Raw genomic sequence first — 24,695 nt, forward strand, 5'->3', positions numbered from 1 at the left:
TCTCCCAATTTACACGGAATGGTAAAGCATCCGGGATCTTTGAGTTTAGTAGGTAATTTGCTTGATACTATCGAACTACAATCTTCAGTAAGTGAAATGGATGAAATTCCTTCCCAACTAATTTTTTTTGAAATTAAGTCTTTCAAAAACTTTCCATAATTAGGAATTTGCGTAATTGCATCCATAAATGTTAAATTTATATGCAAATTTTTAAGTTTATCTAAAAACGATAAAAGGTGTTTATCATGGTCCTTATTTCGGACCTTGTGTGGAAAAGGTGGTTTTGGTACAAAAGGTTTCGTACCAAAATCAATTTGTGCATCTTTTTGTTTTAATGTATGTTCTTTGGAATTTTGTAAATCAGTTCCAGGTAAAGTTGAATCTCCGGGTATTTCCGGATCTGAGTAGTTTTTCCCTGAACGAAGAGTGATAGCCTTTACATGCTCTTTCGGATTTCCTTCCGTTTGGCTGGAAAGACTTCCCTCTTCGCGGGATGGAATTGATTTAGCAAGTTGTCCAATTTGAACCTCCAAATTATGGATGCTAGATGATTGGTTTTGAATAAGCTGATCTTGATTACTTATTTTTCCATTCATAGCATCTATAAATTTGTCGATTTTTGAAGATAAAGTGCTAATCGTATCTCTCGATTGATTTTGAAAGTTATTATTACGATATTGATTAGCACTTGCATTATTATTATTATTATCTCTCCAGTTAATGTTAGGATGATCTCTCCATCCAGGATTATAAGTATTAGAATAAGGATTATTAGTTTGGACAAAATTTACCTGTTCTATTACATCCATACCTTCGTAATCAATATCTGTCTGGAGCGGAGTACCATTAGGATCGCACGGTGCCATAAACCTATCAAATTTGTGCGATAAGGCAGAAACTTGGGCTTGCAACATCGCAACTGGATCAAGATTCATTATACCCTTAACCGATGATGTACCTGAGGGTGACGAATATCTGTCCATGCTCTGCGGGCCACATACTGCTGTTGATTGCCATTTCCTCCAAAAGTTCTCTTGCTTGGGCGGATGTCTTCTTCATAAATAACCCTCCAGACATAGCATCTAATGACCCTCTAGTCGTAGGATTTAATCCACTATAGAATGTTTGCATTAAAAGTGCATCTGGCAATGAGTGGTGTGGGCATAAACGTTGAAGTTCTTTAAAACGTTCCCAAGCCTCATAAAGAGTTTCATTGTCATTTTGAGAAAAAGATGTCAACTCTTTTATGATTCTTGCGGTTTTTGCTAAAGGAAAATATTTCAATAAAAATGCTTGGGCAAGTTGGTTCCAAGTTTCAAATGTTGCAGCCGGCATAGAAGTTAACCATTCTTTGGCTCGATCCTTAAGAGTAAAAGGAAAAAGACGAAGTTTGATTGCTTCGGCTGGCACATCGCTAATTTTAAAAGTGTCACAAATTTCTAAGAAATTTGTCAAATGGGTATTAGGATTTTCGTGAGGTAGCCCATAAAACGTTACGTTATTTTGCAACATATTAAGCAAAGCAGGCTTAATTTCAAATTGGTTTGCGTTTATACGGGGTCTAACTACACTATTAGTTACACCGGCCATTTCTGGCCTAGCGTACTCCATAAGTGTTGCCATATTTTTTGGCTGGACTAATTTGGTTTTTTAAAGGGTTTTGTCTTTGTTTTTTCTAAGTGTTCTTTCAATTTCTGGATCAAGAGGGTCTAGTGGCGTGCCCAAACTTCGCGAACTGCGCATGAACTTGAAATTGTTGCACGAACCAAACTACCTTCAAAACAAAATTGAAAATAAATATGTTAAATAAACTGAAATAAATAAAATATAAAAGTTGTAAAAAGAATGTGTAAACCTAGATTCGAAAATAAAATACGAAAAATAAAAATTTTGTCAAAAATTTTGGCGTATCCCCGGCAACGGCGCCAAAAACTTGTAGAGCGATTTTCGCAAGTGCACGGTTTCGCTTGTAGTAATAAAAAGATATCGATCCCACAGGGATACGTTTTTAACGAAAAACTTATTTTTGAATCTGTTAGTTTCGAGTTTGTTAGATTTACTTATTGAAGTTAAATGAAGAGTGAAAATTATTTAATTGAATTTGGAAAAAAAATCGTTTTATTGAATTTGGGGTGAAAATGCTAGAATGAGATATATATTAGAATATATCGATTGTTAGAAATGTCTTCTGATTTAGGGATGGATTTTACAAAACAGGAACGCTTAGTTCTTTTTAGAAAAGATAATTAAATGTATTCATTTACATTAAGCAAAGAAATCAACTTTAAACTTTGTACATTATGAAAATGTAATATCATAAGCTCCTTCAATGTATTGGGCTTTGAACTGCTTTCGATCTTAATCCAAAGTATCGTGCCCTAATCAACCTGGTACTAATCTTTAACATTAAAAGTACCAACTTGTTTAGGTTGTTCAACAAAGTTTCCTTGTAATGATTTTGAATTTAACTACGTTTTAATGAAAACACCAGAACTCACTTTAGTGGATTGGTTACCATAAGTGCTACTTAAAAATGAATTGAAGAGAACCAACTTTACTAGATGAAATATAAATTGAAACAAGTTTACAGAGAACAGAAAGCATGGAAACTTTTGACGATTGCAAGTGAAAGGTTGTCAATTCTTCCCTTGGGCTTCGTTAGAGTTTGTTAGACTCCGGGGCGGATCCTCTACTCAATCTTCTCGTTGTATCTTCGTTATAGGGATGCGGACGGCCTCTACCAAAATGTAAACTAATAAGACTGAATCTAAACGCTACTGTGTTTGTAATTATATTATAAACAATGTGTGTACATCATATTGCTTTTGTACAGAATCTAATTTCTAACTCTCGAAATGTGTTTACTTAGAACTTCGACATAAGTTCTACGCTCTGATTATAACATTTCACATATGTTTTCTCTTAACATCAACTCTTTATTTATAGATGTTGAAGGGTTGTGTTTAAAGTGATGTATCTGTTGGTTAAGAGTCGTGTCCGTTGTGAAAGGACGTCTTTATCCACTTGAACGAACGCGTTTCTTGGATTTTCAGCATGTGTTAAATGCTCTTGGTAAATTTCTGCACTTACCGAGGATAGTAATCCGCGGCCGTGAATGACGTAGCATTAAGTTGGGTGTCGAACGAAGGGGAGAAGTGGCTAAACCACGCGTGTCGCGGTCGCGGGTGGTGAATTCGCGGTCGCGGCATGCTGAGTTTTCCGTTTCTTTGCTTTCGTTCGTGTCCTCGACTTGGCGCTTTTGATTTACGTCGTCTTTGACTCCTTTTGTAGGGTTTTTCTTCTGTTTTAGATCCTTTTTCGTTCCTATTTGGATTTTACCAAATATTCAGGTACCTTGCAAGAAAGAAAGATATTCGAGAGTAAAAGTAATCTAAACAGATATAAATAACACGAATTTGTAATAAAAATGATATAAATGTTAATGATATTTTAGGTATATTTGGGGCTTAACAGCAAGATTACTTGAAAATATTCTTTACCAATCGCAATTAGCCTCCACTGAGCAGTGATTCCCCAAATTTTGGTTAAACTCGCCTTGAGGTCCGCCACTTTCCAAGGGGAATCCCCTTTAGATAGAACAAGTCTTCCGATAAGAGCGTGTGAGCAAAGAGCTAATCTCCTCTCATAGGCAGATTGCGAAATCCGAATGGATTTTAGGCCTCCAATGTCAGTAACCGTAGCAGAGGACTGATGAACCTCAGGAATGCCTCGTTTAACAACAGAGGAGAAAGACGGCACGGGTTTGTCACCAGTAAGGGGCTGATGAGGCAGATCCGAAGCAAAACGGAGCTTAGGATTGAAGAGAACTTCGATACTAAGGAAATCATCCGGAGGAGGAGCCATGATCACAAAAGAGAGAGATAGATCTGAGATCTAAAAGAGAGAGATAGATATGAGAGAGAGAGAGAGAGATAGATCTCAAAACTCTCCATCTTCATAAAAATTCTTCACCATGACAACAGATCTGAGAGAGAGAGAGAAGACAGATCTGAAAGACAGAAGATAAATCTAGAAGAGAGAGAAAGATCTAAAAAAGAGAGATAGATCTGAGATAGAGAGAAGATAGATCTCAAAACTCTCCATCTTCATAAAAAATTCTTCACAATGACAACAGATCTGAGAGAGAGAAGACAGATTTGAAAGAGAGAAGATAGATCTAAAAGAGAGAGATAGATCTGAGAGAGAGATAGATCTCCATTTAAAATTCAAACTGAAAAACAATATTAATATCTAAAATAAAAAATAAAAGCAGTTAAGATGAAAAAATATTTTTAATTGGTAGATAAAAAAGCTTCTCAAGGCTTTTGAATTCCTGTCTGCAAAACTCTTTTAAGTATTGCCTAATCATGGCATTTATTTATTTATTTATTTATTTTTGTGCTTGCAGTTTATTTATTTATTTATTTATTGATGAAAATGCTTATATCTTCATTAGATTAGAAAAAAACAAGTACAACAAGAACAACAAACGAGTAAGATAAACAACCTTACAAAATCCACATAGGGACGAGAATGACTACAAAGAGCATACAAAATCATAAAAGGTATAAAACACACGAAAAAACCATAAAACATATACTTCATGAAAATCCAAATCCGCAGAAAAGTAGCAGCAATTGAGTCTTCATCATTTAGGCCCTTCCGAATATTCGGATCTGATTCCTTTTTTTGTTGCAACCACGTAAATAAAATAATGAATTTTTATTAAAAGAATAAATAAGAAATATGTAATTTTTTTTGGGTTAAGGTGCAAAAATACCCCTAACGTTTTGGGTCAGGAGCAATTTTACCCCTAACGTCTAAAATGGTGCAATTTTACCCCTAACGTTGATAAATTGGGTCAATTTCAGAAATAATTCATCAAACTGTCTTCTCGGTCATGAATCTTATCATCTACACTTCACATGTGCGTCATTTTATCAGTAACAAATCATAAACATATATTGGGATGTGAAAAAAATAATAAAAAAATATATTGTCTTTTGTACGAATTGGACAAAAAAATTCACCGAATTTATAAATATTAATATCCAATTCTATTATTAAATTACAAAAGACATGAAATCATTTTTTTAGAATGAATTGATACGCAATTGGTGCAAAATAATGAACAAAAATATCTGTGTTTTATAATAGTGTCTGAAATTGACCCAAATTACCAACGTTAGGGGTAAAATTGCTCTTGGCTACAAACGTTAGGGGTAAAATTACATAATTTTAGACATTAGGGGTAAAATTGCTCCTGACCCAAAACGTTAGGGGTATTTTTGCACCTTAACCCCTTTTTTTTATTGAAGACCGGTTAACGAGAAAGTGCAAAAAATATACATCCTAACTATATTGGCACCTCTGAAAATCACATCAAACCCGAACCAATATGTAATTAGTGGAATGAGATACATATTATTTGTACAAGGAGTTTGAGTTGAAAATAATATCTCTACCCCCTTTTCAACAATTAGATGAGTTTTATTGCATTTCGACCTTTTATTTTACCTTTCATATCTGGATGTTTTGTCATAATCATCGGTATCACACTGTTCCACTTAAAAAAATATCTCTATACAATTTTCAACCGTTACTTTTTCACACATATCTGAATGTGTTGTCACAATTATCATTATCACCTCCACCCACTTAAGAATATATCTCTACACCATTTGCAGCTCTTCGGATGAATCTCAGTATATCTAGACCTTCTATTTTGCCACTCTTCTTGAAAAGTGTTGTCATAATAACCATTATCACATTCACTCATTCAAGAATATATATCTCCATCATTTTTAGCTGTTACATTGATTTCAATGCATTTTGACATTATATTTTTTCATCCATCTTCACATGTATTGTCACAATCACCATTATCATCTCCCCCACTCTCAATCACGAATATATCTCTGCACTATTTTCAATCGTTGGATGGAATTCAGTGCACCTAGACCTTTTATTTTGCCACATACCTCTGCATATGTTGTCACAATCACCATTATCACATCCTCCCATTACAGAATATATCTTTACACTACTTTTAGTTGTTGAATCAATCTCAATGTATCCACACCTTATATTTTGTTTTCCCATCTATGTAAATGTTGTCACAAACACCCTTACCACTTGTCCCTAATATATAAATGAAAAAATCTATTCCATTTCAATCCATGCGCAACTTTTATTTTATTAAAATTCATATTGGAATTTATTGTCAATCCTCTAAATCACAATATCTTATATAAAATTGAGGATTTTTCAAACGGAACGTCGATAGATAATTTCTGAGCATTACTATTAGGAATGGTGTATATTGAATGACACAAAATCATTAAAAGCTATTGGAATAATTGTAGATTTTGTAAATAGTCAATCAAATCTCAACATATATCCAAAATTATGTTATTCAATGAAAAGAATATAGGGTAAATTCCAAAAAAAACCCCTGTGGTTTGATGTTGTTCCAAATAAACCCTTGTGGTTTGGTTTTACAAAAAAAAGGACCGTGGTTTCGCCGTTACCCCGAAAAACGGAAATTGACTTAACACCGTTAAAAATGCTGACGTGGCAAGGGGTAGAGTTGGAAATTCGATTTTTTTTTTAATTTTTTTTTTCTTTTTCTTTTCCTTTTTCTTTTCCTCTCCCTTCTTCTTCATTCTCTCCTCCTCCTTCTTCCTTCTCTTCTTCTTGTTCTTCTTTTTTTTTTAAATTTCTGAAATTTTATTTTTTTTAATTTTTCTTTTTCTTTTTTCTTTTTCTTTCTCTTTCCCTTCTTCTTCCTTCTCTCCTCCTCCTTCTTCTTCTTCCTTCTTCTTCTTCCTCCTTCTTCTTTTTTTCTATTCTTTTTTTTTAAATTCCCTTACTCGAAGAAATTTGGAATTTTCCCGAAATCTGGAATTTCCAGATTTCGGGAAAATTCCAGATTTCTTCGGAAATCTGGAAATTTTCCAGATTTCTGGATAGATTTCCGACGGAAATCTGGAAATTTTTCCAGATTTCCGAAGAAATCTGGAAATTTTCGGAAATCTGGAAATTTTCGAAACTTAAAAAAAAAATAAAGGAAGAAGAAGAGGGATGATGAAGAAGAAGAATGGAGGAGGGGAGAAAAAGGAAGAAGAAGAAGAAGAAGAAGAAGAAAGAGGAGGAGAAGGAGGAGGAGGAGGAGGAAAAGGAAAAGAAAAAGAAAAAGAAAAATTAAAAAAAATTAAATTTCAGAAATTTAAAAAAGAAGAAGAAGAAGAAGAAGAAGAAGAAGAAGAAGAAGAGAGAAGGAAGAAGGAGGAGGAGAGAAGGAAGAAGAAGGGAGAGGGGAAAGAAAAAGAAAAAGAAAAAGGAAAAGGAAAAGAAAAAGGAAAAGAAAAAGAAAAAGAAAAAAAAAATTAAAAAAAAAATCGAATTTCCAACTCTGCCCCTTGCCACGTCAGCATTTTTAACGGTGTTAAGTCAATTTCCGTTTTTCGGGTAACGGCGAAACCACGGTCCTTGTTTTTTGTAAAACCAAACCACAAGGGTTTATTTGGAACAACATCAAACCACAGAGGTTTTTTTTGGAATTTACCCAAGAATATAATATGGGTTATTATTTTACCAACATTATATATTCGGAATGCTCCACTAATTGTATGGGAAGGGAATGCCACCGCACGTGGATATGTAATAGGATCAAGCTCTCTGTTTGCAACTAGACAACCAATGACTCAACACATCCTTTGTCAGCGTAAAAATAATGGGGAAAAGAGGATCCACTTGACATACACCACATGAGCAAGAGAAATATGCCTATGGAGCTCCTCCAACCAAGAAGGAGATTCGAGTCGAGGAGAAAATGTTAAGAATCCAGTCTCGAAATTGTAACGAAAAGCCAAATGCTTCGAGAACCCGTAAAGTGAAGTTCCTGTCTAGCATGTCAAAAGCTTTCCTGATGTTTATTTTAAGTACCATATTCCCGCTAAAGCACTTTTTCTGCAATTGATTGACTCCCTCTGAGGAAACCACGATACAGTGATAATTAGCTTATTTATATCAAAAAATCTCCCCTGACAATTCATGCCTTCTCTGATGCGGATTGGGCTTGTGATAAATATGACTATATCTCAACTTTTGCTTGCATTGTGTATCTTGGCAATAATCCGATTCGTGGACCTGTCGAAAACAACGAACTCGAGCTCGCTCCTCCACTGAAGCAGAATACAGAGTTGTCACAAGTGCAACGACTGGGGTAAGAGCTGGGATTAACCTCTGCTACTGCTCTAGTTATTTTTGTGACAATGCATGAGAAACTTATGTTAGTGCTAATCCATATTTCATTCAAAGATGAAACATCTTGCTTTGGCTGAAAATGTTCAATCTGGACATCCACGGGTTGCTTATATTTCCACTACTGATCAGTTTGCTAATACCCTTACAAAACCTCTACCACGTTCCGCCTTTGCCTCTTTAATTCGCAAAATTGGTCTCTCTCCTTGGCCGACCATTTTGAAGGGGCATGATAAGGATTAACATAATTCTAGTACATATATATTCGTTAAGCTAATTTATTCTGCTATTTTTATTTGTATTTATCTTCTTATTTTCCAACTGTACATCTGTTATTGCAACTAATTCTAGCTTATCTCAAAAGTAATCTTTAGAGCTGTATTTCTATTTATACATTTCATTATCATCAATGAAGTATTACAATATTCCTCTACAATACAATGATAAAACAAGTAGTTGATTGACATATGTTAATGTTGCCTTTTATTAAAGGGTGTTGTTATACCTAGCCCCAAATTCCCACCCCCAGCCCCATGAAAGGACGAAAATTCCCTTTCATGGGTTTGGGGGTGAAAAGCTATTTTTTTTACCTTTCCGTCACGCGGGCGTGTGGCTATCATGCCTCACCGTGTGGACGGGCGTGATAGCCACACGCCTTACCGTGTGGTCGGGCGTGATAGACACACGCCCGACCACACGGTAAGGCATGATGGACACACGTCCGTGTGACGGAAAGACAAAAAAATAGTCCGCTAAACCCGTAAATACCTGTTACCATCTCAATTTTAACAGAATCGTACTTAAAACCTATAAATACCATACAATTTTAACTAAAATCAGTAACAATAATATAAGTTCATGAATAAATATTATTAATTACAACACATAAAACTAATATAATCTACTCCAAGCCGCTCTCCTTTCAGCGTATATATTGTCCAAGTGACGAACACTCGGTTCACGAAATGTATGCCATTGGGTGGCAATTGGAGGCACTGGAAATCCAAGTCTTAAATAAAGACGTATGTAGTGTTGATAACTCCCTAAATGACAAATCACAATCTCTCGCTCTGGTGGTCTTCCATCGTCCGAACGCATCGGCAGTATAGTGCAACATCCTAACTGTGATGTAGTAAAAAGGAATATTACTGGATTCAATACAGATGCAGCAGCATATAAGTCATCCGGACTCACCATCCAGTGGGACTCACCACACCCCCGCTCCTACCCATCTAATACACGTGAGGGCAGCATCGAATCCATTCCAGAACACTAGCGCATACAGATCACGGTGTGCCCACATCTCATTCTCTATAAGCACTCTAATCAGCTTCCACTCCTCCTGATTATTTGTGATGGCATCGGCTAAAACACGAAATCCACAGTTACCATCTGCTACAACATCATGATATCCAGTAATAAATGGTACGATGAGCCCTTGAACCCGATGTAAATGGTGGTAACCGGCGATATCCGCATCAAATCCGGTTGAAAATATTAATATATGAAATTCGTGAGCGATAATATATTTACTTTAACTTCAACATATATATTACTAAAATAAAATATACCTGGCATCTCGTTGTTATGCACAAATGAGGATAAGGATCGGCCTCGACTACGACTACTCCTCGAAGGAGAGGGCCGTGCACGACCTCGTGGTCCCTGACTGTACTCCCATGCACTCGGATTCCTCTTCGTTGATGAATTCCCCTTTGGTATACCCTTAATAGTGTCTTTGACCTCAGGTTCTTTGAAGCTACTTTGATCCGGGTTTATCTGATCATGAATGTACATCGATATGCTACGCACCATTGAAGGATCTAATTTTTCAACCTTTTCTACAAGAGAGTGAAAAAACCAGTGATCCTCAGACCCGTCAGCATATACGGGAGCAGTAACTGGTATGTCACTCAAACCTTCAAACGCAAGAGATCTCCAAAAAGGATGGATGCGGTCCGCACAGATCGATGTGTCCGTGTCAATATACATTTTAAGCTCACATGCACAAGGAATGCCATGAGTCATAGGCAACACGCATCCGCATCCACTTACCACATCCATACTCAATCCGTGCATACACTTGAGCTCATCATTCAGTACACGCAAACAGTAATGTGAAACGTGTAAGTCGAGGTACTTGAAAGGATCTTTATTGTGAGCCACTACAGATCTTCTTCTCGAGTCCTCGAGTGAATATCTGGTTATATACAGTAAAGGATTCTATAACTAATGTATTGCAATTTAAAAGTTTATATTAAATAACAAAATAATTCGGCTTACTTGATCGCATCGATCTGAGCTTCAATGTCCTTGTGCACCTTCGCCCACACTGTATCGAGTGCACCAGTAGATAAATTCAACCACTGTTTCAACTGTGCATGTGAACTCTCCACTCGACAGGTTGTGGTGTTTCCTAAGTGCAACACCTTGTTCGTCCATGCTCGACAGAACTTCTCTTTATGCACTAGCCATGTGGTCTCCACGTACTCTATCACACGAGGCCAGTTGGTAGTAGTATTCTTCATGGCTACCACTGCCTTCTCATATTCGGCTACTATCGGGGCTTCAATCCACACAACTGTCCTACTCTATCTTCCACATCTTTATTAATATGCCATGTGCACAATAAATGATGACTATGAGGAAATACCTCACGAACCGGTCTCATCAGTCCTGACTCCCGGTCCGTAGCAATGGCTGTCGGATGCACATCAGGTTGGAGCAAAAGCTTCAATTTTTCTAACACCCACATATAACTTCCCTTAGTTTCATCCTTCATGATTGCATAGGCAATCAAGAAGTTCTTGTTTGAAGGCGTCATTCCAATGATATCAAAGAATGGCATTTTATACTTGTTTGTTTTATATGTTGAATCCATACCAACAAACAAGTAATAAGATCGGAACAGTGTGATCGATGTATGATGTGCCATAAATAGGTGAGTCACAACATTGCTGCCCGGCGCCGCTTGCATCCAATGTATGTATTCCTTATCTATAGCAAGCCGATAAAACTGACCGATTACATCACGACCCTCAAAGCTCCCAACCCTGATTTTTCCCTGTAGTTATAAACATGTCTTTGTGTCAGGCAATCCTCCAGATGTTTTTCTTTAATTGCAACAAAAATAGCACAAGGCTTAGCTTGAGCTGCACTCATTTGACGAACAATTTTTTTGGAACCAGGGCTTAGTCCGCTCATCTGTCTATAGCCCTGACGATATACAACCAACTGATGACAGTGATGTCCTTTATCTCCAGCAATCCCATTCACCACCCAACCGCCTAATTCAGCGATTTCCAGAACCTTTATCTGGAATTTGCAATTACAGTACTTTGTTTTTGTATTCCTCCGTACTACTTCCTCCATATCTATATCCTTTTGCCTTCGATAATTCTTAATACCACGAGCACATTTAACCAATATCCATTTTGACTTGCCCCCTGTCTTGTGCGACACTGTGGTTAACTCGAAGCCGATCTCAATTGCCGTCTGTTTTGCCCAGTTAACAGCTTCTTGATATGTTTGAAACATTTGTTCAGGAAAAAACTGCGAACTGTAATCAATGCCATTTCTGCCAAAATCTTCAAACGAAACCTCCTGCAAATGATAAATAACGAACATTACATTCCAATACGCAACATTTATACAATGTTTTAGTGTCTAAACTCAAAAAATCACCATAAATAAGCTCGGGCGTGTGGAAATCACGCCCCACCAAATGGTGAGGCGTATGAACATCACGCCTCACCATGTGGTGGGGCGTATGAATATCACGCCCCGCCACATGATGGGGCGTATGTGTTGAAACACCTTTCCACAAGATTTTGATTTGACAAAATCATTTAAGTTTAATCCATAATTAAGAGACGATTAAATTTAAGTGCTTTGATTTAATTGTACTAATCCGTTTGTTCAATATTGAGTATAAATATAAATGCAAAAGGAAATAAAAATTAAGACATGTCAAAGTCAGCATAAGAACACAATACAAGCTGAGTGAAGAGCAACTCAGCACAAGAGAAGATAAGTCATCTTCAAAACAACAGCTTTAGAATGAAGCTGATCAAAGAAGCTGAGTGGAATGAAGCTCAGCATAAAAGAAGTCTGCTTCAGAACTAGATCGTGCAGAACGAAGCTGACCATGGAAGCTGAGTGAAAAAGAACTCAGTATAAGATTTGGTGACAATCAAAGACAATGACTAGCGAAGTAAAGCTGAGTGATCTTCAGGACAACATGAATGATCCGTTAGCTAAAAGACCAATCCGACAACTGTCTGCACCAATAATTGAAGCCTTGGAATTACGCAAAAGCCAAATTCCGAGATGCATGGGTCAACTGTTCTTTGCTATAAGACAAACTGTCACAAGAAGACAAAGCCTATAGGAAGAAGACAAGCCTGACATCTGAAGAAATCAGAAAACATGATTGGCCTGCACATCTGAAGCTGACCAGAAGGTTGTCCCCCAAAAGAGCCGTTTTGGATTCAACGGACAAATCAAATTCAAATCATTTGATCCTCAAAGTTCAACTATAAAAGGACAAGCAATCCTTTTGGATCATTGCCGAATTACAGAATATACAAGAGAGAAAAATCCAAGCTCAAAGCACTCAAAAACAAGAAAGAAATCTTACACCCACTTCTTATTCCTTGTGTAAATGCTAGATTGATTATTTTGTAATCATCTAAAGTGTTCTTTGTCCGAAAAAGAGCAAATTGTAGCAATTGAGAATTGAGAGTGTTGTGCTGAGTATTTGGTTGTAAATACTCAGTGGTAGAGAAATCTAGGTGCTGGGTTGTGGCACTTAGTAGGAGTTGAGTAGACGAATAGAGGAAGGTACTCTTGCATATTCAACTTCCTTGTAACTGGTTTGTGCTCTACCTTTAAAGAGCTCAGTATTGGATTCAAAAAGCCCGGACGAGTCTGGGGACTAGACGTAGGCAGAGAGGCCGAACCAGGATAAGTGATACTGAGTAATTTCTAACTCTCTTAAATATATATATATGTGCATGTGTTGCTTGTCATATTTACTCAGCATATAAACTATTTAAAGCTGACACTGAGTAAATTAGAGTGCTGAGTTGGAAGCTGACCACAAAAGTGTCAATTCCCAACTCTCAAGTAAAACAGTCTTAGTCAGCATCTGACTAAAGCTGTCTTACATTAAGATCGACCAAGCTGACCAAAGCTGAGTTAATAAACTCACCAAAATTATCAAGTCAGCAAGATTAATTAGGTGAAAAAGTTACATTAGTTCCTAACCCTCCCTTGGAACTAATCACACGGGACCAACAAGTGGTATCAGAGCCTAAGCTCACTACTCAAAGATATAACTATCTTGAGCTGATCCTGATAAATGGCTGTGAATAGCACTCGTTTCCTTCCCGGGAACCAAACAACACAGATACTCCCTGAGGGATTATCAATTAGTCGGCCTCCCCTATTCTTTGGATCCAATTATACATTCTGGAAGAATAGGATGAAGAACTTTATTCAAGCCACAAACATGAGTGCATGGCTTGCAATAGTTGAAGGCCCATACGTGCCATATAAAACTGTTAACAATGAGAAAGTTGTTAAGAGTGAAACTGAGTGGTCAGAAGATGACCTTAGAAAACTTCAAAACAATGCTTCGGCTATCAATATGCTTCACTGTGCTTGAGATGATGTAGAATACAATAAGATTTCAGGTTGTGAGTCAGCATAGGAGATTTGGAAAAAGCTTGAAGTGACCTACGAAGGCACAAGCAAGGTCAAGGAATCAAAAGTAAATCAACATATGAGATTATACGAGTTGTTCGAGATGAATGATAATGAGGACATCTCGGGAATGAACGCTAGATTTACCAACATTATAAATGAGCTGAAAAGATATGGAAAGAACTTCACCGAAGAAGAACAGGTGAAGAAGATCTTGAGAAGTCTTCCCAAAAGCTGGCAGGCCAAAAAGACTGCAGTGGAGGAAGCTCAGGACCTGACTACGTATAAGTACGATGAGCTGATCGGATCGTTGCTGACTCATGAGATATCAATGAAAAACTTTGAAGAAAAAGAGAAGTCAGAAGACAAGAAACAAAAATCACTTGTCATGAAAGCTGACTCCACCGAAGCTGACTCATCTGATGATGAGGAAATGGCAATGTTCACCAGGAAAATGAAGAAGCTGTTCAGGAAGAATGATAGGAACAGCAAAAGGTCATTCAGAAAAAATGACAAATACAAAGCTGAGCCCAGTGACAACAAATATAAGAAGGACAGCTCAAAGCCTGTCACATGCTTCGAGTGCCACCAAACTGGGCACATCAAGTCAAGCTATCCCATGCTGAAGAAGGATAAGAAGGGCAGCAGAAAGGCTATGGTAGCCACATGGAGTGATAGTGATGAGTCAACCTCATTAGAAGCTGATGCAAATGAAACAGCAAATATATGCTTCATAGCCGATGATGCTGACTGCACCTACTCTGAGCAAGCTGACCTCTCTGATGAAACTGTCCAGGAGGAACACAATAATGAGGTGAGCCTGAGATGCGTGGAGAAATCAAAACTGTGGTATATAGACAGCGCATGCTCGAGGCACATGACTGGTGATGAAACTCAGTTCATCACACTAGAGCTTAAACGAGGTGGAAGTGTAAGCTTTAGAGACAATAAGAAGGGTAAGATAGTCGGCTCAAGTACTATCGGAGGTTAGGGATGGCAACGGGTAGTATACCCGCGGGTACCCGGCACTACCCGACCCTAATGGGACTACCCGTACCCTGTATAAAAGGGTATGGGAAGGGTATGTGATCAAAATAATTACCCGTTAGGGTAATGGGACGGGTATGGGAATACCCCCCAGGGTACCCGGTACCCGTTACCCGGTATAACTCTTTTATATATTAAAATATTATTGTTTTTTAGATATAATATTTGAGATTTTAAACCCCAACCTTTTGTTTTTCAACCATTGAGTGATACCACTAAGGTACTTATTCTTATTGATTAAAGTTCAATTTGTTCAATTTTTAGATAAATGATTTATTAAATTTATAGTTTGTTAAATTTGTAATACTTTTTATTTTATTTATTGATTCTTAACGGGTAAGGGTACATGTGGGTACCTGCGAATTAAATGGAAAGGGTATGGCATGCAAAAACATACCCGTTAGGGTAATGGGACGGGTACGGGTAATTAAAAAATAAACGGGTAAGGGTTTGGGACTGGCACTACCCGCGGGTACCCTACCCGTTGCCATCCCTATCGGAGGTAACCCAACTATTGAGTCAGTCTCCTTAGTTAAAGGTCTCAAATACAATCTGCTGAGTGTAGCTCAGCTTTGCAAGAGCGGCAGAAAGGTTGTATTTGATGATACTCAGTGTCAAATACTCGAGGGAAAAACAAACGAATTGATTTTAACTGCCCCTCGTGTAGAATGTATACATGCTGAGTTTAGAAAAACAGTTTTCTAAAAATATATGCTTAGTGTCTAAAGAGGATAACTCCTGGCTATGGCATAGAAGACTTGGTCATGTAAGCATGGACCTTCTTGCCAAATTAGCTAGAAAGCAACTAGTTGAGGGATTGCCCAAACTTAATTCGAAAAAGATCGATTGTGTAATGCTTGTCAGCAAGGTAAACAAACTAAGAAGTCATTTCAAAGTAAAAATATTGTCTCAACTAAGAGACCATTGGAATTACTACACTTGGATCTTTTCGGACCTGTCCAGCCACTCAGCTTGGGAGGTAAGAAATTTTCCTTAGTCATTGTAGACGATTTCTCTCGGTACACTTGGATCATCTTGCTGAGTAGCAAGGATGAAACATTTGAGATGTTCACCACATTGATTAAAAAGCTTGAAAATGACAAAGGCCTAAGAGTAGCTCATATTAGAAGTGACAATGGTGGAGAATTAAAAAACCAACAGTTTGATGAATTCTGTGAAACCAGTGGTATTGACCACAATTTCTCTGCTCCTAGAACACCTCAATAAAATGGGGTTGTTGAAAGGAAGAACGGAACAATTGTCGAAATAGCTAGGACAATGCTGAGTGAAAATAGGCTTCCAAAGTATTTCTGGGGTGAAGCTGTCCACACAACATGCTACATTCTCAATAGGGCTTTAGTTAGACCTATTCTTAAGAAAACCCCATATGAACTTTGGAAAGGACGAAAGCCCAACATTGGCTACTTTCGTGCCTTTGGGTGTAAATGTTTTATACTCAACACAAAAGACAATCTTGCAAAATTTGATGCCAAAGCTGACGAAGTGATCTTTTTAGGGTACTCAACTAACAGCAAAGCATATAGGGTGTATAATAAATGAACTCAGGTTGTAGAAGAGTCTGTCCATATTGAGTTCGATGAAGCTGACCCTGCAGGAAAGTCAACTCAGCTCGTTGAAGATGAACCAAGCTCAGCTTCTGCTGATCAAAATGGAGCCTCTGAGTCATCAATACAAGGGCTGACCAAAGGTAAGCAAGAAATTGAAATAACTTTCGCTGACCAATTGCAGAGATTGTAGAAACACATGTTCCAAATAACTCAACGTTGCCCAAAGAAATAAAAATTCCATGAGGACATTCGGAGAAGTCCATTCTTGATGCTGCTGACAACAAGCTGATGACAAAAGATCAGCTTAGGAAGTATCTAAGCAATGTTGCCTTCGTCTCAATACATGAGCCAAAGAATTTTGCTGATGCTGAGCACGATGAATATTGGATCAACGCTATGCAAGAAGAGCTTGATCAATTCACGAGAAATGAGGTATGGGATTTAGTACCTAAGCCTAGGAATCAAAAGACCATAGGAACTAAGTGGGTCTTTAGAAATAAATTAGATGAGCAAGGAAATGTAGTCGGAAATAAAGCCCGACTTGTAGCCCAAGGCTATAGTCAGCAAGAGGGCCTTGACTACGGTGAAACCTTTGCACCCGTTGCTAGGTTAGAAGCTATACGTATACTGTGTGCCTATGCAAGTTTCATGAACTTTAAATTATATCAAATGGATGTTAAAAGTGCATTTCTCAATGGATTTATAAACGAAGAGGTATATGTTAGTCAGCCTCCAGGGTTTGAAGATCCAAAATTTCCAAACCACGTTTATAAACTCAAAAAGGCCCTATATGGGCTAAAACAAGCTCCAAGAGCTTGGTATGAAAGGTTGACCAACTTCCTGCTGACCAGGAATTATGTCAGAGGCAAAGCTGACACAACCTTGTTCATTAAGAAAAAGGGTAAAAATACCCTACTTGCACAAATTTACGTAGATGACATAATTTTTGGTGCTACTGACGATTCTATGTGCAAAGAGTTTAGTAAACAGATGCAAACTGAGTTCGAAATGTCTATGATGGGCGAACTCAACTTCTTCCTTGGACTTCAAATCAAGCAAGGTAAGAATGGCATCTTCATAAGTCAGTCTAAGTACGCCAAAGAAATGCTAAAGAAGTTTGATATGGAGGAATGTAAACCCATATCAACCCCAATGGGTACTGACACTGTCCTTGGTGCTGATGAGAAAGGTAAGTCTGTAGACAGCAGGTTATATCGAGGTATGATAGGCTCTCTACTTTATCTTACTACCAGCACACCTGACATTCAGTACTCAATATGTTATTGCGCAAGATATCAAGCTGATCCCAGGGAATCTCACTTAATAGCTGTAAAAAGAATTTTCAGATATTTGCAGAGCTCAGTTAATGCAGGTTTATGGTATCCAAATACAAGTGACTTCACACTGATTGGATATACTGATGCTGACTATGGACGAGATAAGCTAGAACAAAAAAGAACTTCAGGAGGATGTCAATTCCTAGGAAGCTGTCTGGTTTCGTGGTTTAGTAAGAAGCAGTCATCAGTAGCCTTGTCTACAACTGAAGCTGAGTACGTTGCTGTTGGAAGCTGTGTGGCCCAAGTCCTATGGATTAAGCAACAGCTTGAGGATTATGGTGTCAAAACAGAAACAATAGAGGTCAAATGTGACAACAAGAGTGCAATTGACTTATCTAAGAATCCAATCCAACACAGCAGGATGAAGCATGTAAGCATAAGGCATCACTTCATCAGAGATCATGTACTCAAGGGTGAGATCAAGCTGACCTACGTATCAACAAATGAACAGCTTGTGGATATCTTTACGAAGCCCTTGGCTCGTGAGCAATTTAACATATTAAGGGAAGCTATCGGTATGTCTAATCCTCTTCAATAATTCTATGTGCTAAATTGAATGTTGAGTGATTATCATGCTGAGTGATTTGTGATAAATTAGTAACTGTTGCATGCTGAGTTAAAAATGACATGATATCACCACATGCTGAGTAGACATACATGCTGAGTGATTATCCTAAGCTGAGTTACTAAGCCCACAAACAACTATCCTACGTAAAACTGACTACTCAGAATCTCAAACGTTTGATATCCCTAATGCTGAGTAAAACCCATTTAAAACATTAAATGCTAGCACACGTATTAATAGGCACCTAGGATAACGTAAGCAATAATGAGAAAACCCATACGCCGAACGTGTCATAAATGCCAGAATCTCTGTCGGTTGATCATCTCGAGGTTAAACGGCTAGTTCAACGAATAGGATCAATTCGTACCTCTATAAATAGTGGAAGTATCCTCACTTATCACTCTTTACATTCGAAATCCTTGGCATTCAAATCCCTCTCTCTCTGAATCCCAAAAATCCTCTCAAAGAATTCATAATCATGACGAAATCCCAAAATCTTTCCGGTGGCGGTAACAACGACGACCACACCGATGAAAACCCTAAGTCCCCTCCTCAACAAGGTCAGCATGACCTAACTCCAAACAAAAACCCTAAAACTGACCTCGCAACCTCTTCAAAGAAGAAGAAGGACAAGCAGCCCAATGAAAAATTCTTCGTTAAAGTGTACCCGAGCGTAAAGAATCATGAGGTTCTCAGATGTCGATGGTTCTCTCCAAGCTTCATAACAGATGAACAACCATTCTATGAATGGATTAAGAAGAATCAATGGGTTGGACTCTTTTCACTTGCTGGTCGAACCTACCCTAGGTTAGTATGGGAATTTTACTCCAACCTCTGTGTTGATGGAAGTGATGCTGACCATCTGGTAACCCACGTTAAAGGTAAGAAGCTAACGATTACCCCATCCTATCTCGCAACCTTACTAAATCTGCCAAACACTGGAACGGAATTCAGGACTACCAAGGAAAAGCTTGACCACACTGTAACATTCTGTAAACCAGCAAAGCACAAAGGAGAAATACCCAGTACATGCATGGGTCAAAATCAAAAGATGGCTCATTATCTCCTCACCAACTTCATCTTCCCAAAAATCAACTCAGCATCATCAACTTCAAACTTCGAGCAGTGCTTCATTTGGCACATGCTGACCTACAGCCCTCTCAATATGCCCGTATTTCTAGTAGGAGCACTCCAACGAAGTACTATCAAGCTCAGGATGGGTTCCCTTATAACCAGAATCCTCGAAGATCATCAAATCGACTTAATTAATGAAACAGAAACCATGGGAACTGAAATCATGGCTGCCTTGTTTGGGTTAGTATATGACCAACCTATCAAGCCCAAGAAGGGAAAAGGGGTCATCGAGGAAGCTTAGGAGGAAGCTGATGATGAGCAACCTCAGGAAGAGAACATCGCCATAACAGAACCTGCTGACCAAACCAAGCGAGAGAAGAAACGCAAAGCAATCCAAACTAGCTCAAAAGATGTTGATGCTGTCCCCAAGAAAATTTGGGTTGTCTCAAAGGGGAAGAAAGTTGATGCTGATCAGGGTAAGTCAGCAGAGAAAAGAAAGAGGCAAGATGAGCCTGATGAACTGGAAAGTGAGGAAACCCCTCTGAAGAAGAAGAAGAAAACTTCTGATCTGAGTCCAGTTGAAGCTGTCCCTCTTGGCTTTGCAGTTCCTGATGATTCTTACTTCATAAGAAGCCAAGAGATTGACCTTGAGCAAATTCCTGTTGATCAAGAAGCAGAAGAACTAAGAAACAATGAAGGTTAGCATGATACTGATGAGGATGTTGAGCAACATCAAGAAGCTCATGCTGAGCAAGAACAAACAGGGAATATTGAGCAAGTTGAAAGTCCAGCTGTATAGAGTAAGACAGTTGATGCTGAGCTAACAGAGCAAGAAATGGAGATGGAAGGCCTCAACACTGATCTCGGGGTAGAGTCATCTATTGATTACATTCCTGCTGACCCTTCTCCTCCAAAGACCAAAAAGTTGAAAAGACTTAAGAAGAAAGCCTATAGATCTCCAGTAATTGACCTCCTGGATGATTCACCTCTGAGGGATCAAATCACTGACCTCACGGTTACTCAATTTAAGTTTTTCTCATCATATCCTGAGCCCTCTACATAGGAAAAACAAGCCTCTGTTACTCATACTGAGCAACACGCCAAGACTCCAGAAAATCCAAACCAAGCCGAGCAAGAGCTCGAAGTCCTAGCTGCTCAAGGAGACAAGCAAGCTAAGGAAAATCCTGCTCAACCTGAGGTGCCTCTTCCTGCACCAACTCAAGTCCATGTTGAGCAGGTGTTAGACGAGGTGTCACGGCCTAATCTCCCGGGCGGACCGGGGGGTGGACAACCTCATGGCGACGTAAGCGGTGATTGGCGCCGAAAGCAACCAATCGTGGAATCAAGCTGCTCGGCATGACCGGAGCTCGGAGATATGGAAGAGTCGGCACCCACGAATGGGAAAATGAACACCGATCCCTTGCGGGAGACCGGTGTGGGTTCGGGAAACTTAGGTACGAGCTGAGAAGGCTAGCTCCTTTCCGGAGAAAGGCTACTAGGCACCCCGACATCGCTCGGTTATGAACCACCGGCCTCCTACTCAGCATGTTAGGCGATAACGGACTAATCGTATACTTCTTTAAGTTTAAAATTCATTTGAAACCCTTTTCTTTCTCTTTTTAGAAACCGTTTTGAGCATATATTATTGAAAAGCCACATCAGTAAAGAATCACCCATTTATGTTTATACATACACAGAGATGGGAAAGAAAGAAGTGATTTATTTACACCCGTATTAAATGTGATGTTGTGTGTTTATTCTACACTAACTTATTTCCCCAAAACGAGTTTTATTTACATGGTTCGCACCTTAATCGCCGTTGGAACGATTTAGGTGCGTTTTAAAACCCCGTTTGATGAAATTTACCCGAATCGCCGTTGGAACGACTCGAGTATTTGAAAACGTTTGAGATAAAAACCTTTTAATGAGAAAACATGGTTTAAACATACAAGTCAATTTTATTTTGTACAAATTCTTTGAGAAAATGATTCAAAACTCTATTATTCACAAAGAATTTAATTACAATGATCATTTAATCCGCCTTTGGAACGGATTAAGGTTTTAAAACGTGGTGTTTTGAGAAACGATTTAAAATATTAACAAGAATGACTCTATTTATTTACATTAGAAATCTAAAAACTCATTAGTTTAAATAATTCAATTGAAAACTCTCTTTTTGTGATTTATTTTCCCCACTTATTTAATGGACTCTTTACTAATTATAATTACCATAATAAACCCATTTAAACCACCATCCATGCTCAAACAAAGTCCACTTGAAACATGGACCCATGATTAAGCCCAAAAGAATAAAGAAAGCAATTCTAACATATATATATATATTTAAATCAAAAATAGAATATGAAAATAAAAGTTAATACAAAAGGAACTATATGTATATAAAAATAATAGGTACAATATATCTATACTTTGAAAATGTGAAAATAGTAAGTAAATCCTATAACTAAGAAAATAACATTTACCCAAAAATAATTTCATTCAATAATCAAGATAACCCAAATATCCCAAAACTATATATATGTATACATAACTAATATAGTTTTAAATATCAAAAATGACACATACTAATATTTATCCATTATTTCTCAAAATATCAAGTAACTAATATTCAAAACATAGCCTAAATCAATAAAAAGGAAATACATATATATATACTTATACTCATATTGTAAAATAGAATAAAAATGATATACAAATATTCTAAAATAAATATATATGCTAAAGTTCTAAAATAATTTAAAAAACATATATTACGTAATTATACATATATATACTAAGGATCAAAAGCTTAAAAGTTAAGAAAAAGGGACTGAAATGGCATTTTTTACATTTTGGCAGATTTACCGACGAAAAATCCGTTGGTAAACAGCATTTAGTGACAGAATTGGTAAATTACAGCAGCACTCCTAAATGTTTCCAGATTTATTCAACAGCTTTAAATTAAATCTAATTCAATCGTTTTGGATTTCCGAACTACCAAAAATGGATCATAGTCGAAAACGGAAGTTCCTAAAACGACGTTTTTATTTTAAAACATTATTTGGAAATTTCTTTTAAATTAAAATGTTATAATTACAACGTTTTTGATACCCGAACTACCTTTTTATCGGATCACGGTTCGTATTGGGATATCAAAACGAGGTTTTTTATTTTAAAACAAAACCGAATTTTATTCAACACGAAACGAAAATTAAATAAATACGCTAATTAAATAAAATGTGACAAAATAAATAAATGACTAAATGAATGAAAACTATAGTATATAAAAAAAGAAAATAAATAGGAGAAGAGAATAAATTAAATAAAATAAAGAGTCTAGTCCTCGGATAATACCTTGAATTCGGTATCTGACAGTCGAAGCCGATTGATTCCACGAACCGCGAGCTTCCGTTTTTTTATGAAAAATTTAGTAAAAATTGAACTTAGGGAATTTGGAGATTTTCAATTTTTAGGAAAAAAAATGTTTTCTCCTAAAAAAATCAACTTCTTCTCTCTAGAAAAAATATTCTAGTGTGAGAAGCTCTCCCTCCCTCCCTCCTTTTCTTTTTTTGCATGGGGATCCGTGCCTTTTATAGGCAAACGGGTCCCCGGACCAATGGGCGACGCCCAAAAGAAATTGGGCGTCGCCCATTGGGGTTGGGCAGCCGCCCGACCATCGTTGGGCGATCGCCCAACCATCGTTGGGCGATCGCCCAACGGCGTTGGGCGAGCGCCCAACGCTAGGTTGGCGCCCGCGCCCAACCTCCGTCGGGCGTTCGCCCGACGAGCCTCGGGGCATGCCTCGAGCCATCGGGCGTGCGCACCCCGCGGCCGCCGAATGCGCGTCCCGTGCCGTCGGACGCTCACACGTCGCGGCCGCCGAACGCGCGCTTCGCGCTACCGGGCACGTGCGCTCAGCGGCCCACGAGAGCGCGTCCCGTGCCACCAGACCCGGGCATTGCTCGGACGTCGAGAGCGTGCCACTTGCGGTGCGTCCGACGGACGCCGAGCGCACGTCCCGCGCCGCCGAGCGGGCGTTCGACCATTGTCGTCCGCGTGCCGGATGCCGCTAAGCACCCGCGCCGTGCCGCTAATTTTCCTTCGCTTATTATTCTTTATATATTTTTCAAAACTTCCGGAATCAATCGCTTCAACCGTCTTGTTTTCAGGTTTTCGTCACAGGTCCTCCGACTCGGTGTCTACAGCAGGTAACTATCTCTGCAGATCCACCTCCTTCTTATCCTATTTCGCAGAACATTGAGCAGTCAGTTCCTGCTGCGAATCAAAATCAAAGTCCAGCTGCTGACCATACTGGAACTTCTACTCAAGGACAACACCAAACACCTTCTCAATTAGGTGCTACTAGAATCCCGGCCACTGAGCTAAATCCTGAGGCACAATTTGCCTATCTTCATACAACTGAGTCTGGACGTCGCATCATTGACTCGGCTCAACATCTTCTCCAGGATTTAAACACTTCTCTTGCCGATGCTGCTGGGTCTGCCAATGCTGAATCACAAGAATTCTCGTCTGTCACTCAGCTTCTCAATGAGATCAAGAATCTCAAAGATTTAGTAAGTGTCATGACCTCGGTCCAAACACAGCGACCCAAGCAAGAATCATTTGTCAAGCTGACCGAGCTAATATTGATGATGGTGAATCATATGAATTCACTTCAGGGACAGATCAACGCTTTACCGACAGTCAACATGGGCTATGCTACCTCTGTCGAGTTAAGTCATTATTTTACCAAGTTGTCTTCTGAGCTGACTGGTACTCGTGACCTTCTCTCCTCATCTTCCCAATGTTCGATGGATGAAATTAGCGAAGCTGTCCGTCTTCTAAACCTGAGTAAAGAGGAAATGGAAACTGACGTGGTGAAAACCAATACTATTCTCCAGACTACTCAGAGCTTATTTAGACATGTGCGTCACACAAACGCTCAGCGTGATATCTACGATAAGGCTGTACTTCGAATGTACCATCAATCTTATGCCCAGCTAACTGACGCAATATCTTGGCTAACTAAGTCACAGGAATACATGCTTAGCATGATCAGTGCATCTATTCGCGTCCCTGGTACAGTTCTAGATGATGGCGTTCCAGTGCTTGATGGGTTATTTGAAAGCACGA

The 24,695-nt window shown here is 38.5% G+C and overlaps 1 non-coding gene across 1 annotated transcript; it reads left to right on the forward strand.

Annotated features, from left to right (window-relative positions):
- The first annotated feature begins 1,147 nt into the window (after nt 1-1,147).
- Nucleotides 1,148-1,254, forward strand: LOC136231473 (small nucleolar RNA R71). The gene has a single exon (XR_010689853.1). It is a non-coding gene; the product is annotated as a small nucleolar RNA R71 (small nucleolar RNA).
- The last annotated feature ends 23,441 nt before the right edge of the window (nt 1,255-24,695 follow it).

The sequence above is a fragment of the Euphorbia lathyris genome, chromosome 5 (assembly GCF_963576675.1).
Source record: "Euphorbia lathyris chromosome 5, ddEupLath1.1, whole genome shotgun sequence".
In the NCBI taxonomy this organism is placed as follows: Eukaryota; Viridiplantae; Streptophyta; class Magnoliopsida; order Malpighiales; family Euphorbiaceae; genus Euphorbia; species Euphorbia lathyris.